Source organism: Procambarus clarkii, chromosome 55, assembly GCF_040958095.1.
Source record: "Procambarus clarkii isolate CNS0578487 chromosome 55, FALCON_Pclarkii_2.0, whole genome shotgun sequence".
NCBI classification, from domain to species: Eukaryota; Metazoa; Arthropoda; class Malacostraca; order Decapoda; family Cambaridae; genus Procambarus; species Procambarus clarkii.
Genome location: NC_091204.1, coordinates 27,955,786 through 27,972,264, shown reverse-complemented (window position 1 = coordinate 27,972,264; position 16,479 = coordinate 27,955,786). Strand labels below are relative to the sequence as shown.

The window sequence follows — 16,479 nt, the reverse complement described above, 5'->3', positions numbered from 1 at the left end:
GGTACACTGTAAGTAATAATTTGCATTTTGAGACACAGACAAAGCCAGGGGTACAATGGAGTAAGGGAGTATGGCGAGGCTAGGCAACCTAGGTAATAAATGAAAGCAAAGAAAAAAGTTGAATAATAAACATAGGCAAGTTTAATCTAATGATTATTAACTATAAATAGTTTAGTTTTGATCCTATAATTAATAAAAACTAAAGATATATTAATGCACTCAATTAATTAAGTCCAATAAATGACTAATATACATTAAATTAAAATTTACTTTAAAAAAGTGTAACAAAGAGACTTAGGATACGTAGCCCTCACTAGGTGACAAGGGGGTTAATTATGTTGACTCAATGAGAGGGATAATAAGGTGAGACAAACCACATTGGGAGAGGAAAGTGTTGAGGTTATCCTCATTAGCAATTGTAAACATTTTACCTCCTGAGGTCTTTCTCACTTTAATCACGCCATCTCTAACGAAGCACTGATGAATCGCAGCTGGGTTTTGATTACGGATTTGACGCAGGCGGTGGAGGAGTTGCTGTCTTTTTCTAGTCTTTTTTTCTAGTTTTTTCTAGTTTTTTTCTAGCTATACCTAATAAATTCCCTGTAACCTACCTTACCCCTCTATTGTCAACCAATGTCTGTTTTTATAGAGCGCTGTTTGTCGACAGAATTGTTTTTGTGCTGATTTTTTAAGCTATGTTTTCATTCCATGTTGTCATTTTATTCTTTATGCTCAATTAGTATTAAGCTTTAGTCATTTAAGTTTTTCTTGTCCGAAACGCTTTGCGTAATAGTGGCTTTAGGCATTGTATGTACTAGCTCTATCTATAAATCCATCACTCTTTGTAAAATCTCTTGTATGTATGTACCTTACCTAAATAAACATTTGATTTGATTTGATTTGATTTGAGTCAAGCACTCGTTCATGTAGATTCCCTTTCGTTGGGATGCAGCTGTCCGGACAAGATGTGATTTTATGGACTGGGAAGCTAGCTTGAGGCGAATTTTTCGCTGGTTTAGACCTGAAGGATTCCTTTTGCCTACTCTGTAGGCAGCAATAATGTCAGTTTTATTTAGAGTGACACGCAATTCGTCTTTTATGAGAGCCTGAACTATTTCAATACACTTGTCACCTTCACGTTCCACAGGAATATTTTGGGACGACACAATAACATAGTCAAGCAGCTTTTGCTGTCCTGTTCATCCTGGGAGATGGAATGTTGGGCAGATGACACATTTGCAGATGACACTAAGATCTATTTATTTATTTATTTATTTATGCATATACAAGAATGTACATAAGGAATGTGAGGATAAATCTATGATAAAGAAGGAAGTGAAAGTGATATTGAGACCTTACAAAGAGATCTACATGAACTCCACCAATGGTCAGATGACTGGCAAATGCTCTTTAATGTCGATAAATGCAAGACCTTGCCTGTAGGGCATAACATTCCACGTCACAACTACCAAATTGCCAGCTTTACCTTACAACAGATAGATGAAGAATGCGACATTGGAATCAGAATCCATCATTCACTAAAAGTTGCACAACAAGTGGGAGCGGCAGTAAAAAAAGCGAACCAAACCTTGGGAATAATCAAGCGTGCCTTTACCTTCAAGGAAACTAAAGTAGTCCTTCAATTGTATAAGTCTCTGGTGCGCCCCCATCTGGATTATTGCATACAGGCATTGAGACCTTATCTTCAGAAAGACATAGCTGCTATGGAGAAGATGCAACACCGGGCAACAAAAATCATACCAGAGCTTAGTCATCTCTCGTATCAGGAAGGGTTGAGGGCCACTGGCCAAACAACACAGCAAACCAGGCATGACAGGGCGGAGCTCATCGAAACACTTAAAATACTCAACAATTTGGACGATGTTGATCCGGACACTTTCTTCAAAAGGTCAGATGTAACACGAACGAGGGGCAACGGGTTCAAGCTCAACAAGCCTCAATGTAGGACAGAAAACAGGAGAGGCTTTTTCACCCGTATGGTGGTAAACCCGTGGAACAGCCTACTCGCCAAAAAGTAGGTAAGGTAAACGCCAAAACTCTACTGGGTTTTAAAATACAGATAGAAAAGATCGTCCAGGCAAATGGGTAGGACCTTTGACAAGCCGCCAACTTCCTGTCCTCGTTGAGGCCACCAATATTAGTGTCTCAAGTAAATTAAACGTCGGCAAAGATCAGTAACCAAAGAAAATGGGAAGAGCAACGTGGCGGGTAAGCGAGCGAGCGAGTGACGTCATCACAACAAAGGTTGCTATAGACGTCTCCACGACTCGTGAGGTTCGCCTGTCTTAAAGACCTGTGTCCACAATACCCGCCAAATTGTCCCTCCCACAGTACTCTCAGGACACTTATGGCAGTGTAAGTGTGTGGTGAGGCCACACCACTGAAGACATTAAGGATATACCACGAGGGAGAGACAAAACTGTTGAAGGAAGGAGTCACTGGCTCCACCTGACCACCTTGTTCGTCGCACTCTCATCATCCTCCGTAAGTACTTGAGTGCATTACCTGGTTGATGGGGTTCTGGGAGTTCTTCTACCTCCCAAGCCCGGCCCGAGGAAAGGCTCGACTTGTGAGAGTTTGGTCCACCAGGCTGTTGCTTGGAGCGGTCCGCAGGGCCACATACCCACCACAGCCTGGCTGATCCGGAACTTCTCTTAGAAAACAGTCCAGTTTTCTCTTGAAGATGTCCACGGTTGTTCCGGCAATATTTCTTATAGTCACTGGGAGAACGTTGAACAACCGTGGACCTCTGATGTTTATACAGCGAAGAGTTAGGGGTGACATGATAGAGGTTTACAAGTGGATGAATGGACACAACAAAGGGGATATTAATAGGGTATGAAAAGTATCAGCACAAGACAAAACATGAAACAATGGGTATAAATTGGATAAATTTAGATTTAGGAAAGACTTGGGTAAATACTGGTTCGGTAACAGGGTTGTTGATTGTTGATTTGTGGAACCAATTACCGCGTAACGTGGTGGAGGTGGGGTCCCACGATTGTTTCAAGCGTGGGTTGGACATGTAAATGAGTGGGATTGGGTGGTTATAGATAGGAGCTGCCTCGTATGGGCCAATAGGCCGTCTGCAGTTGCCTTTGCTCTTATGTTCTTATGTTCTCTGATTGTGCCTATGGCACCTCTGCTCTTCACTGGTTCAATCCTGCATTTTCTTCCATATCATTCACTCCAGTACGTTGTTATTTTACTGTGTAGATTTGGGACGTGGCCCTCCAGTATTTTCCATGTGTATATTATTTGGTATCTCTCTCATCTCCTTTCTAGAGAGTACATTCGGAGAGCTTTGAGACGATCCCAATAATTTAGGTGTTTTATCTCAACGATGCGTGCCGTATATGTTCTCTGTATTCCCTCTATTTCAGCAATCTCTCCTGCTCTGAAGGGGGCAAGTGAGTACTGAGCTTTCTGCTCCACCATTGTCTGCTCCAACATTGTCTTACACCCCCAACATACAATTGTTAATAATAAAAAAATTAAAAATTTATTTAGGAAAAGTATATACATAGTTGCAGAGTTACAGTACAAATATTCTGTTTGATTTAAAGATAGAGGTAGTACATACAATACCTAAAGCCACTAGTACGCATAGCGTTTCGGGCAAGGTGAGGTGGGGAAAAAAAAACACTTAGACTAAAACTTAATAGTAATTAAGCTTAAAGTATAAATTGCATTGAAAGAAAAAAATAAAAATAATAAAAGATGAAAAAAGGGGGGGACATGGTAGAAAATAGCCAATATACAAGTTGGTCAACAAACAGCATTTTTTTTTCTTCAACAAAAATGTTGGGGTATGGAAATAGGACTATGGAATTGTTGGAGGTGTAGATGTAGGCCAGTAGAATTGTTGGGGTAAATTATATGCCAATAGCATTGTTGGGGTGTGGACATTGGCCTATCGAATAATGATAACTTTTATAATAATAATAATAATGAGAAATTCCACTGGGACTGTGTGGTGTTGCAAACCCATGACCAAGGCATTGCCAGCCGCATACTCTACTACTGTACCACCACAGACTTAATTACAATCGGATTTCTACTGATATCACAGGAAGTCTGTGATATCCTGATATCACAGTCCTGAAGCCAGTCCAAGTTTTATGGAAGACCCCAAGCACTCAGGTGAAGGATAAAGTACTGTAGTTCAACACTGTATGCACAACTTCAGATACACAGAAAATCACACTAAGGTGATATACATCAATGAACAATCCACTGAGGCTGTGAGGTAATGCAAACATTGCAGGTTTGCATCATCTCCCAGCCCGAGTGAATTTTCTCATTGATCTATATCACTTTAGTGTGATTTTCTGTGTAAATAATAATAATAATATTATTTATTCAAAAGATTGTGTGTACAAAGAACATAAGAATATTGTTCAATTGAAGGGACAGAAGTTACACATACTAATGAAGCCACTATTACGCAAAGCGTTTCGGGCAAAATTAATAATAATATATAAATTTTTTAATTAAAGTTGTGACGGGATAAAACACTTAATACTATTAGAGAAGTAAGCTAACAAAATGAGAATGTTCAAGGAAAATAAAAAATGAATACAAAGAAGGTGAAACTTAAGGATGACAAGCATAGACTATTACATTATGGAGTCAGTAGTTCTAGCAACAGTACAGTAGTTTATTTACATTAATTACAGGATGGAAATACAAGGTGTAATTTAGAAAAGCAAGTGAACTATTCCTCATAACATTTTCTTTGAACATATCAGAACATAGAGTAACATACTATAATTTAAGGTTAATTTGGCCAACAGTTTCAAATAACCAAGATCATAAAGGACACAAGTAAACACTTTATCAAAGAAATGCATGAAATTGGATGACATTAAATGTAGATAGTAAATGTAGAAATTAAATGTGTGTACTCGCTTGAATGAACTATATGGGGCATAGCCGATTCATTCCAGTGTGGAATTCATTCCATCCGTTCGGCCCCAGCAACCCCCTTCCCCCCCAAAAAAAAAAATACAATCACATTAATGCATATGCCAGTCCACATTTGCCTTATGAAAAATTTAAATAACAAAGAATTTGTATTGCAATGAAATAAATTGATATTGCATGTTACAGTACTGTACTTACCTTACCAGTTGAGTTGTGTAGTGCAAACTTTGTTAGCCTCAATATCCTGAGAGTGCCACACACATATGAATATAAATTGTTTAAAGAACAGTAACTTTTCTAACAAATGTACATTATACACTACAGTCTGTACATAAAGTACAGACCACTAGAATCACACTACTGCAGTACACTTATCATATAAACTACACTTTGTACATTTAATGTCATTAGAACTGTGCTGTACAGCTCAATTGGTACTCCCAAGTAAGTTATGGCTAGTGCTGGGTGCTGGTCTAGTGGCCTGGATATCCTTGGAAGGTGAGTCCTTGCTAGTGCTGGGTGCTGGTCCAGTTGCCTGGGCATCCTTGGAAGGTGAGTCCTTGCTAGTGCTGGGTGCTGGTCCAGTTGCCTGGGCATCCTTGGAAGGTGAGTCCTTGCTAGTGCTGGGTACTGGTCCAGTTGCCTGAGCATCCTTGGAAGGTGAGTCCTTGCTAGTGCTGGGTACTGGTCCAGTTGCCTGAGCATCCTTGGAAGGTGAGTCCTTGCTAGTGCTGGGTGCTGGTCCAGTTGCCTGGGCATCCTTGGAAGGTGAGTCCTTGCTAGTGCTGGGTACTGGTCCAGTTGCCTGAGCATCCTTGGAAGGTGAGTCCTTGCTAGTGCTGGGTGCTGGTCCAGTTGCCTGAGCATCCTTGGAAGGAGTGTCCTTGCTAGTGCTGGGTGCTGGTCCAGTTGCCTGGGCATCCTCGGAAGGTGAGTCTTTGCTATTGCTGGGTGCTGGTCCTGTAGGCCTACTGTGAAACCGTACCAAAAACTTTTGAATCTTAGATTGTTTCTTTGTCGTGTGCTTCATTATAATATCTTTCATGTCCTTTAGGTGCGGGTAATAATCTCTCAGCTTTTCATTATTAGTTACAGCAACCAAATCAAGCAGATCATTAACCTTTTGCAATGATGCAGCATATGGAATAGGTAACACACTGTCATCTTCCTCTTCCACATCTTCATCATTATTACCAGTAACACACTGGGTAATCTCATCATCAGTTAATTCACCATAACCTGGATCATCAGCATCATTATCTAACTACGCATTCACATCAGAAAGTTGCAAATCTTCCTCACATGCATCTCTGAATGTCTCAAAAATCGCATTATCAAAGCCCTCAAAATCATAGTAATCTTCATCTTCATTCTAACCAGGTACCGGACTCAGAATTTTATTCCATGCATTCTTTAACCCTTAAATGGCGCATAGCTATATACCATTTGACACCCACAGGCGCATACCAAAAAAAAAAGAAAATTATTTTTTCTTCCTAACCTGTTAATTTGTGTTCACTGATCACGGGAAAAATAATAAAAAAATCGTAAGTGGCATATATTGCCCACTATAGGGCAGGGAATTCTGGCAAAAATCAGGCGCTGACTGAGCGTGCGTCCCAGGTGGTCTGTTGATCGCCAGCTGTCAGGCCAGAGTTTCCACAAAGAGTTAATTATCTAATTATTTCAATGTCTCTGATTGATTTTTCATAGTTTTTTTGCTGTAATATTATTCAATTGTGTGTAGTGTGATATATTTATATAATAAAATGAGTGAATCATCGCTGTACTCAAAAATATGGTGTGCATATTGTTGATTCAATTATGTTCATCAAACAGTGAACAAATACTTAGTCGGTTATTACACTATATACACAGGTTATATATAAGTATCTGCATGTTTTGTTCACCATAACGAACCACTAAGTTGGTATGCTGAGTGGCAGTGGCAGGCAGTGACTGGCTGCCACTGGCTGCCACTCCCTCCCTCCCTCACCTCACCTCACCTGACTTGCCACCATTCTCCACCCACCATACTGTTTTTGCTTTTATATACATACGTTATATATAAGTATTTACATGTTTTGTTCACCATAACTGTATATCTAAGCTTGTATGGTGAGTAAAGACGTAGCTACTCACACAGTCAGCTGATGGCTGCCGCCCTCAAGGCCAGACACACTAATATTTCTCCTACAACAATACTGTGTGGTGTTATTACGCTATATACACACATTATATATAAATATCTACCTGTTTTATTCACCATACTTGTACAAGTAAACTGGTATGGTGCCCAAAGACCATCATGGTCATCAGTAAACAACATGATAAGTCCTGCAGACGACGCTCCTTCCTCACCAAAATGGCGGCTCCCAACCTCCTACTCTTGCTGTTATCTCACACTATACACACGTTATATATAAGTATCTACATTTGTGTTCACCATAGCGAACCACTAAGCTGGTATGGTGAGTGCAGTCAATAAAACTGTCGTCAAATTCAACTGTCGTCAACTGTCGTCAACTGTCTGTCAACAACTGTCATCAAATTCAGAGAGGTGGTGGCACTGCTCTTTACTACCACCAAGAACTAACATGCTTAAAAGAAATTAGAACCAGAGACTGCTATGGGGAGTATATCTTCGCCAGCTTCAGAGTCAAGGGTGCCGAGTCTGTCCTGACTGTGGGTGCAGTTTATAGAATTCCTAACACTGATGTGTCCGAATTCAACTCAAACCTTAGAAATCTAATACTTGATAACAGACTGAACAAAAACCACCTAATTATCGCAGGGGACTTTAATATTGACCTCTGCGAGCCTGAACACCCCACTGCTGTTAGCTTCCTCAACTGTATGAATTCCTGCTTCCTCATACCCTTAATCACTAGACCTACTAGAATCACTGATAGCACTGCCACGACGCTCGATCACATCTGGACAAACATAACCTCTCCGCTTACTTCAGGTATAATCACCGATAGCACTACAGATCATTACCCCACATTTCTCTTAACTAACATTAGCAAACCACCTCTTGAGTCAAGAGTGATACGTTTTAGACTACACAATGAAACTGCTATAGACAATTTTATAACTGCTGCTGATAATGTCAACTGGGAGTCCGAGTTAGGTAACATAGTGGACATCAACCTTGCAGTACAATCTTTTCTTCAAAAAACTCTTAGCCTTTATAATACCCACTGTCCTATGCTTACAAAACAAGTCACAACCAAAAGGCTTAACAATCCCTGGCTTACAAAGGGAATACTTAAATCTATTAATAAAAAACATGACCTTGAGAAGAAGTATAGGTTAGGAATTGTCTCCAAAGAATTCTCAAAGAATTACTCATTATTGCTGTCTAAGATAATTAGACGAGCCAAAACTAGATACTACGAAGATAAATTTACCCAAATAAAGAGCAACATTAAACAAACTTGGAGAACAATTTCTCAAATATTGGGATCAAAGAAGTCTTTAAATAACAAACCGACTCTCCTGTCTAATAACGATGGTCAGCTTTCAGCCTCTGATTCTGCTACTGAGTTCAATAGGTTCTTCTCTTCCATTGGTTCATCCCTTGCAAATGATATTCCATCTTCCAGTACAGACATTAATGACTATCTTTCAGGTAACTATCCACAGTCTCTGTACCTAAAGCCTATTAATTCCACTGACGTCAATGAGATAATCCTTTCCCTTAAAACCAAGTCTGGTGCCCTTGAGGAGATACCAACTTTAATTTACAAAAAAGCCTCCAGATCTTTAGCCCCTGCTATTGCTTTGCTCTTCAACAAGTCACTTGAACTCCAAACCTTCCCAGATATTCTAAAAAAAGCGAGAGTAACGCCTGTCCACAAATGTGGTAATCTCACAGATGTTAACAACTACAGACCTATATCTATCCTGCCAAACTTGTCAAAAAATTTTGAAAAACTAATCTATAAGCAGCTTTACTCATATCTAGCCAAACTCAATATACTTAGCCCTTGCCAATATGGCTTCAGACCCAAAAAAGCACTAACGATGCACTTATTAGTATGCTTAACTCGATTCATACAGCTCTTGATAAAAATGAGTTCTCTGTTGGGTTGTTTGTGGACCTGCGTAAAGCTTTTGACACTGTCAACCACCAAAACCTTCTTCTTAAATTACATCATTATGGAGTCAGAGGACACTCCCTACAATACCTCAAATCCTACCTTACTGACAGGCTCCAATATGTTTCTGTGAATAACACAATTTCTCCCACCCTACCCATCAACATTGGTGTTCCCCAGGGCAGCATACTTGGCCCTCTCCTCTTTCTCATCTACATTAATGACCTTCCAAATGCCTCCCAACACCTCAAACCAATTCTATTTGCTGACGACAACCTTCATTTACTCCAGTCCTGATCCCCTTGCTCTAAATGCCACAGTAAATACTGAGCTAAATAAAGTCCATCTGTGGCTAACTGCCAACAAACTCACCCTTAACATTGACAAAACCTTTTATATTCTGTTTGGCAATAAATCCTCTAATCAAATAAATCTCAAAATAAACAATATCCAAATTTGTAACAAATTAGATGGCAAATTCCTTGGCATTCTCATTGACCACAAGCTTAATTTCCAGGGACACATTCTAAACATATCAAAAAAAGTTTCAAAAACTGTGGGCATTCTTTCTAAGATCAGATATTATGTACCACGCCCTGCCCTGGTGACTCTCTATTACTCCCTTATCTATCCATATCTCAACTATGGTATTTGTGCTTGGGGCTCTACTACCCAAAATCACTTACGTCCTCTAATTACTCAACACAAAGCTGCTATTAGGACAATATCCAATTCTGGCCCCAGACATCACTCGGTACCCCTACTTAAATCTCTGAATATGTTAGACATTAAGTCACTGCACATTCTCTCATGTGTATTATACATATATAAAACGCTAAACTATAATGCCAATCTTGATCTCAAAAGCTTCATAGAAGGTTGTATCAGAACCCATGAGCATCACACCAGAAATAAATACAGTTTTGATATTCCTAGAGTACGACTTAATCAAACTAGAAATGCTCTACAAATCAAGGGGACCAGAATGTGGAATGACCTTCCCAACCATGTTAAAGACTGTACCTCTCTCAACCAGTTTAAGTTAAAAGCGAAGCTATACCTAATAAATTCCCTGTAACCTACCTTACCCTTCTATTGTCAACCAATGTCTGTTTTTTTCTTTAAAGAGCGCTGTTTGTCGACATAATTGTATTTGTGCTGCTTTTTCATCTATGTTTTCATTTCTTGTTTTCATTCTACTCATTATGCTCAATTAGTATTAAGCTTGTCATTTAAGTTTATCATGCCCGAAACGCTTTGGGTAATAGTGGCTTTAGGCATTGTATGTACTAGCTATACCTATAAGTTAAACAATCCTTGTAAATATTTATTGTATGTATGTACCTTACCTAAATAAAATTGTATTGTATTGTATTGTATTGTATTGTAAAAGGTGGCCACACACACTCAAAAGACAACGCCACCATCCTCCCTCCCACAGCATTACTCCTCCCTCCATGGTGCACAGCGCCAAATATCACCACAATCCTGCTATTATCAGAACCCTGGTCAGTTTTATCACAGTCAGGGGTCGTCTGTAATAATGTCATCGCTACATAATAGCATGAACAAGTATATTATGGCATTTTGAGGCGATGCTTTGGTCACAAGCTGAACAGCAGTGCTGTGAGTTCATACTGCGTGCGTCAGGCTTGGTGGCTCACTCAATACTAAGGCCCCTATCACCCGGGAGTTTGGCGCATGATTTTTTTTAAAAATGGCGTCTGTTTACAAGAGCCGTGATGAAGGTAATTACCTAAGTGTAGTTACAGGATGAGAGCTACGCTCGTGGTGTCCCGTCTTCCCAGCACTCTTTGTCATATAACGCTTTGAAACTACTGACGGTCTTGGCCTCCACCACCTTCTCACTTAACTTGTTCCAACCGTCTACCACTCTATTTGCGAAGGTGAATTTTCTTATATTTCTTCGGCATCTGTGTTTAGCTAGTTTAAATCTATGACCTCTTGTTCTTGAAGTTCCAGGTCTCAGGAAGTCTTCCCTGTCGATTTTATCAATTCCTGTTACTATTTTGTATGTAGTGATCATATCACCTCTTTTTCTTCTGTCTTCTAGTTTTGGCATATTTAATGCTTCCAACCTCTCCTCGTAGCTCTTGCCCTTCAGTTCTGTGAGCCACTTAGTAGCATGTCTTTGCACCTTTTCCAGTTTGTTGATGTGCTTCTTAAGATATGGGCACCACACAACAGCTGCATATTCTAGCTTTGGCCTAACAAAAGTCATGAACAATTTCTTTAGTATATCGCCATCCATGTATTTAAATGCAATTCTGAAGTTAGAAAGCATAGCATAGGCTCCTTGCACAATATTCTTTATGTGGTCCTCAGGTGATAGTTTTCTATCTAGAACCACTCCTAGATCTCTTTCTTTATCAGAATTCTTTAAAGATTTCTCACATAATATATAGGTTGTGTGGGGTCTATGTTCTCCTATTCCACATTCCATAACATGACATTTATTTACATTAAATTCCATTTGCCAAGTGGTGCTCCATATACTTATTTTGTCCAGGTCTTCTTGAAGGGCATGACAGTCATCTAAATTTCTTATCCTTCCTATTATCTTAGCATCATCAGCAAACATGTTCATATAATTCTGTATACCAACTGGTAGATCATTTATGTAGACAATAAACATCACTGGTGCAAGAACTGAGCCCTGTGGTACTCCACTTGTGACATTTCTCCATTCCGATACATTGCCTCTGATTACTGCCCTCATTTTTCTATCAGTCAGAAAATTTATCATCCATGTTAGAAGCTTACCGGTCACCCCTCCAATATTTTCCAGTTTCCAGAACAACCTCTTATGTGGAACTCTGTCGAAAGCCTTTTTTAGGTCCAGATAGATGCAGTCAACCCAACCATCTCTTTCCTGTAATATCTCTGTGGCTCGATCATAGAAACTGAGTAAATTCGATACACAGGATCTTCCAGATCGAAAACCATACTGTCTGTCTGATATTATATCATTTCTCTCCAGGTGTTCTACCCATTTAGTTTTGATTAGCTTTTCCAATACTTTCACTATTACACTTGTCAATGATACAGGTCTGGTGAACCCCGTGTATCCGCGGGCTGTTTAAATCTTGCGTAGTACTCCAAAGCATCACATGATGCGATGCGCAATTTACTGCAAGTCGGTCAAAGCATCATATGATGCGATGCACAATTGAAGGGTTAATGTGGTGACCTTTAACTCACTCCATTCTATGGCCTAGTTGTAAATTGCATCTTTAATTGAATATTTCTTGAAGTTTTCTAATGTTCTACTAGCCTTTGTATGAACAAATCCACAAGGGCCATGACAAGGATTCGAACTTGCGTCCGAGAGCATACTTTGTATCCTTATTCGTCACTGTGTTGCTCGGGCTCCAAATATGGATACCCCCTGTGTGCAGGAAATAAATTCTTGGCAAAAATTTTTTTCTCTTCTAATGTTAAAATAAAGTCTCTGATCACGGGAAACTAAAAAATAAATATTGTATGTAATTACCTAAGTGTAGTTACAGGATGAGAGCTACGCTCGTGGTGTCCCGTCTTCCCAGCACTCTTTGTCATTTAGTGCTTTGAAACTACTGACGGTCTTGGCCTCCACCACCTTCTCCTCAAACTTGTTCCAACCGTCTACCACTCTGTTTGCGAAAGTGAATTTTCTTATATTTCTTCGGCATCTGTGTTTAGCTAGTTTATATCTATGACCTCTTGTTCTTAAAGTTCCAGGTCTCAGGAAATCTTCCCTATCGATTTTATCAATTCCTGTTACTATTTTGTATGTAATGCCTCTAACCTCTTCTCGTAGCTCTTGCCCTTCAGTTCTGGGAGCCACTTAGTAGCATGTCTTTGCACCTTTTCCAGTTTGCTGATGTGCTTCTTAAGATATGGGCACCACACAACTGCTGCATATTCTAGCTTTGGCCGAACAAAAGTCTTGAACAATTTCTTTAGTATATCGCCATCCATGTATTTAAAAGCAATTCTGAAGTTAGAAAGCGTGGCATAGGCTCCTCGCACAATATTCTTTATGTGGTCCTCAGGTGATAGTTTTCTATCTAGAACCACCCCTAGATCTCTTTCTTTATCAGAATTCTTTAAAGATTTCTCACATAATATATAGGTTGTGTGGGGTCTAAGTTCTCCTATTCCACATTCCATAACATGGCATTTATTAACATTAAATTCCATTTGCCAAGTGGCGCTCCATGTACTTATTTTGTCCAGGTCTTCTTGAAGGGCATGACAATCATCTAAGTTTCTTATCCTTCCTATTATCTTAGCATCATCAGCAAACATGTTCATATAATTCTGTATACCAACTGGTAGATCATTTATGTAGGCAATAAACATCACTGGTGCAAGAACTGAAACCTGTGGTACTCCACTTTTGACATTTCTCCAGTCCGATACATTGCCTCTGATCACAACCCTCATTTTTCTATCAGTCAGAAAATTTTTCATCCATGTTAGAAGCGTACCCGTCACTCCTCCAATATTTTCCAGTTTCCAGAACAACCTCTTATGTGGAACTCTGTCGAAAGCCTTTTTTAGGTCCAGATAGATGCAGTCAACCCAACCATCTCTTTCCTGTAATATCTCTGTTGCTCGATCATAGAAACTGAGTAAATTCGATACACAGGATCTTCCAGATCGAAAACCATACTGTCTATCTGATATTATATCATTTCTCTCCAGGTGTTCTACCCCTTTAGATTTAATTATTTTTTCCAGTATTTTGACTATTACACTTGTCAATGATACCGGTCTATAATTAAGGGGGTCTTCCCTGCTTCCACTTTTGTAGATTGGAACTATGTTAGCCTTTTTCCACACATCAGCTACAACTCCTGTAAACAGGGATGCCTGAAAAATCAGTTGAAGAGGAATGCTGAGCTCAGGTGCACATTCTCTCAGAACCCATGGTGAAACTCCATCTGGACCAACTGCTTTGTACTTATTTAGGTCCTTGAGCATTTTTTCCACTTCGTCTCTAGACACCTCTATGTGCTCTATGTTGTTCTCTGGAATTCTTATTGTATTTGGTTCCCTGAAGATTTCATTTTGTACAAACACACTTTGGAACTTTTCGTTTAATGTTTCACACATTTCCTTTTCATTTTCTGTGAATCTATTTCCCATTTTCAACCTCTGAATATTATCCTTTACCTGCAATTTGTTGTTTATGAATTTATAGAATAGACCTGGTTTTGTTTTACATTTGTCTGCAATCCCTTTTTCAAAATTTCTTTCTGCCTCTCTCCTCACTGCCGTGTAGTTGTTTCTCGCATCTTTGTATCACTGGTATGTTTGGGGGTTTGGCCTCTTCCTGTATTGATTCCATTTTTGTGTCTTTTGGTATCTGGCCCTCTCGCACTTTCTGTTGAACCAATCCTGTTTCCTAGTTCTTCTTCTCTGTTTTGGTATAAATTTTTTTGTGCCTTTATCATATATTTCACAAAACCTGACATACATCTCATTCACTTCCTTGCCTAGCAACAAGTCTGTCCAATTATACTCACTAAAAAGTTTTCTAAGGTTGCCATAATGTCCTCTCCTAAAGTCAGGTTTTTCATTTGCATCGACCGTCATATTTTCTTCCAGATTATAACGCATTTCATATTTTATTCCCAAAAAGACATGGTCACTTTTACCCAAGGGAGGAAGGTACTGAATGTCAAATATTTCATCCTCCTTCCTGGTAAATATCAAATCTAGCATGGAGGGAACGTCCCCTTCCCTCATCCTCGTAGCTTGTTTAACTGACATACTTTAGCCGTGATGGAGCTGGGAAGTTGAGCAAATTTTGGGCACTGGGCGATGGAGCGCTCAGGGTTCATCGCTATGCTCAAAATTATGGGGCTTATATATGTGACATATATATATATATATATATATATATATATATATCTATATATACTTATTTATTTATTTATTTATTTATATACAAGAAGGTACATTGGGTTTGTGAGAATACATAGCATGGTATTTACAATCTTGTAAAGCCGCTAATACACACAGCGTTTTGAGCAGGTCCTTAATCTAACAGATAATTTTAAGTAGGTAAATTCTAGCAGAATTAATAAAATGATAACAGATACATTGCAAGAAAAAAATGAGATGAGAGAAATTAGTAGGTATATTAAAGCACATTGGTATATTAAAGCTCTGATTGATTGCATTGACAGCTTGATTGGTAATTTAAACAAAGATTAATAGGCACGATACAGCAAATTGATAGTGCATATAAGAAGACAGCAATGATCACAATGGTAAAGTTGTTTGGATTGGGTACATCAAGATTGGGAGATTGGGTAGCACTAGATACAGTGCAATTTTAAAGCAACAAGCTAGAAAACTATGAAGATGAAATTAGGTACTTTTTAGTTTTGTTTTTGAATGACGCCAAAGTTGGACAGCTTTTCAATTCATTAGGGAGTGAGTTCCATAGACTAGGTCCCTTTATTTGTATAGAGTGTTTACTCTGATTAAGTTTGACTGGGGATATCACAGAGATATTTATTTCTGGTGTGGTGATAATGGGTCCTATTACATCTGTCCAGGGAGAGTTTCAGTGCAGGATTTGCATTTAAGAACAGGGTTTTGTAAATGTAGTTGACACAAGAGAATGTGTGGAGTGAGATTATATTTAGCATGTTTAGGGAGTTAAACAAGGGGGCTGAGTGTTGTCTGAAAGCAGAATTGGTTATTATTCTGATAGCAGATTTTTGCTGGGTAATGATGGACTTGAGGTGGTTTGCAGTGGTTGAACCCCATGCACAGATACCATAATTAAGATAGGGATAGATAAGTGCATAATATAGTGAGATGAGAGCAGAGTTAGGTACATAATATCTGATTTTGGAGGGTATACCAACTGTTTTAGAGACTTTCTTAGTTATGTGTTGTATGTGGGTGCTGAAGTTGAGTCTCTTGTCTAGGAATAGGCCATGAAACTTTCCATCATTTTTATTACTAATGTTAACATTGTCTATCTGAAGCTGAATTGCATTTGTTGATTTGCTACCAAATAAGATGTAGTAGGTCTTTTCTATGTTAAGTGATAGTTTGTTGATTGACATCCATAAGTGAACTTTTTTTAGTTCATTATTAACAACATTATTTAGTGTATGTAGGTTGGGGTTAGAATAGATGAGGGTAGTATCATCAGCAAACAATATAGGTTTCAGAATGTTAGAGACATTAGGCAGATCATTGATTTATATAAGAAATAGGAGAGGCCCCAAGATGCTGCCCAGTGGCACTCCAACGGTTATTGGTAGAGTGGGAGAGGTTATATCATTAATGGCTACACATTGGTGTCTATCACTATGATAGGATTGGATATAGTCCAGGGAATGGCCTCAGATTCCATTGTAACACCGTAAAGGTGTTTTGTTTTGTTGTTTTAATATAT

General features: G+C 39.0%; 1 protein-coding gene across 1 annotated transcript in view; it reads left to right on the top strand.

The window, feature by feature from the left end:
- The first annotated feature begins 2,277 nt into the window (after nucleotides 1-2,277).
- LOC138352970 (tripartite motif-containing protein 5-like) overlaps nucleotides 2,278-16,479 on the top strand; it is a 219,384-nt gene continuing 205,182 nt past the window's right edge. The window contains exon 1 of the mRNA XM_069305632.1: nucleotides 2,278-2,505. The gene's annotated coding sequence lies outside the window, so the exon portion shown is untranslated. The remainder of the gene's footprint in view (nucleotides 2,506-16,479) is intronic.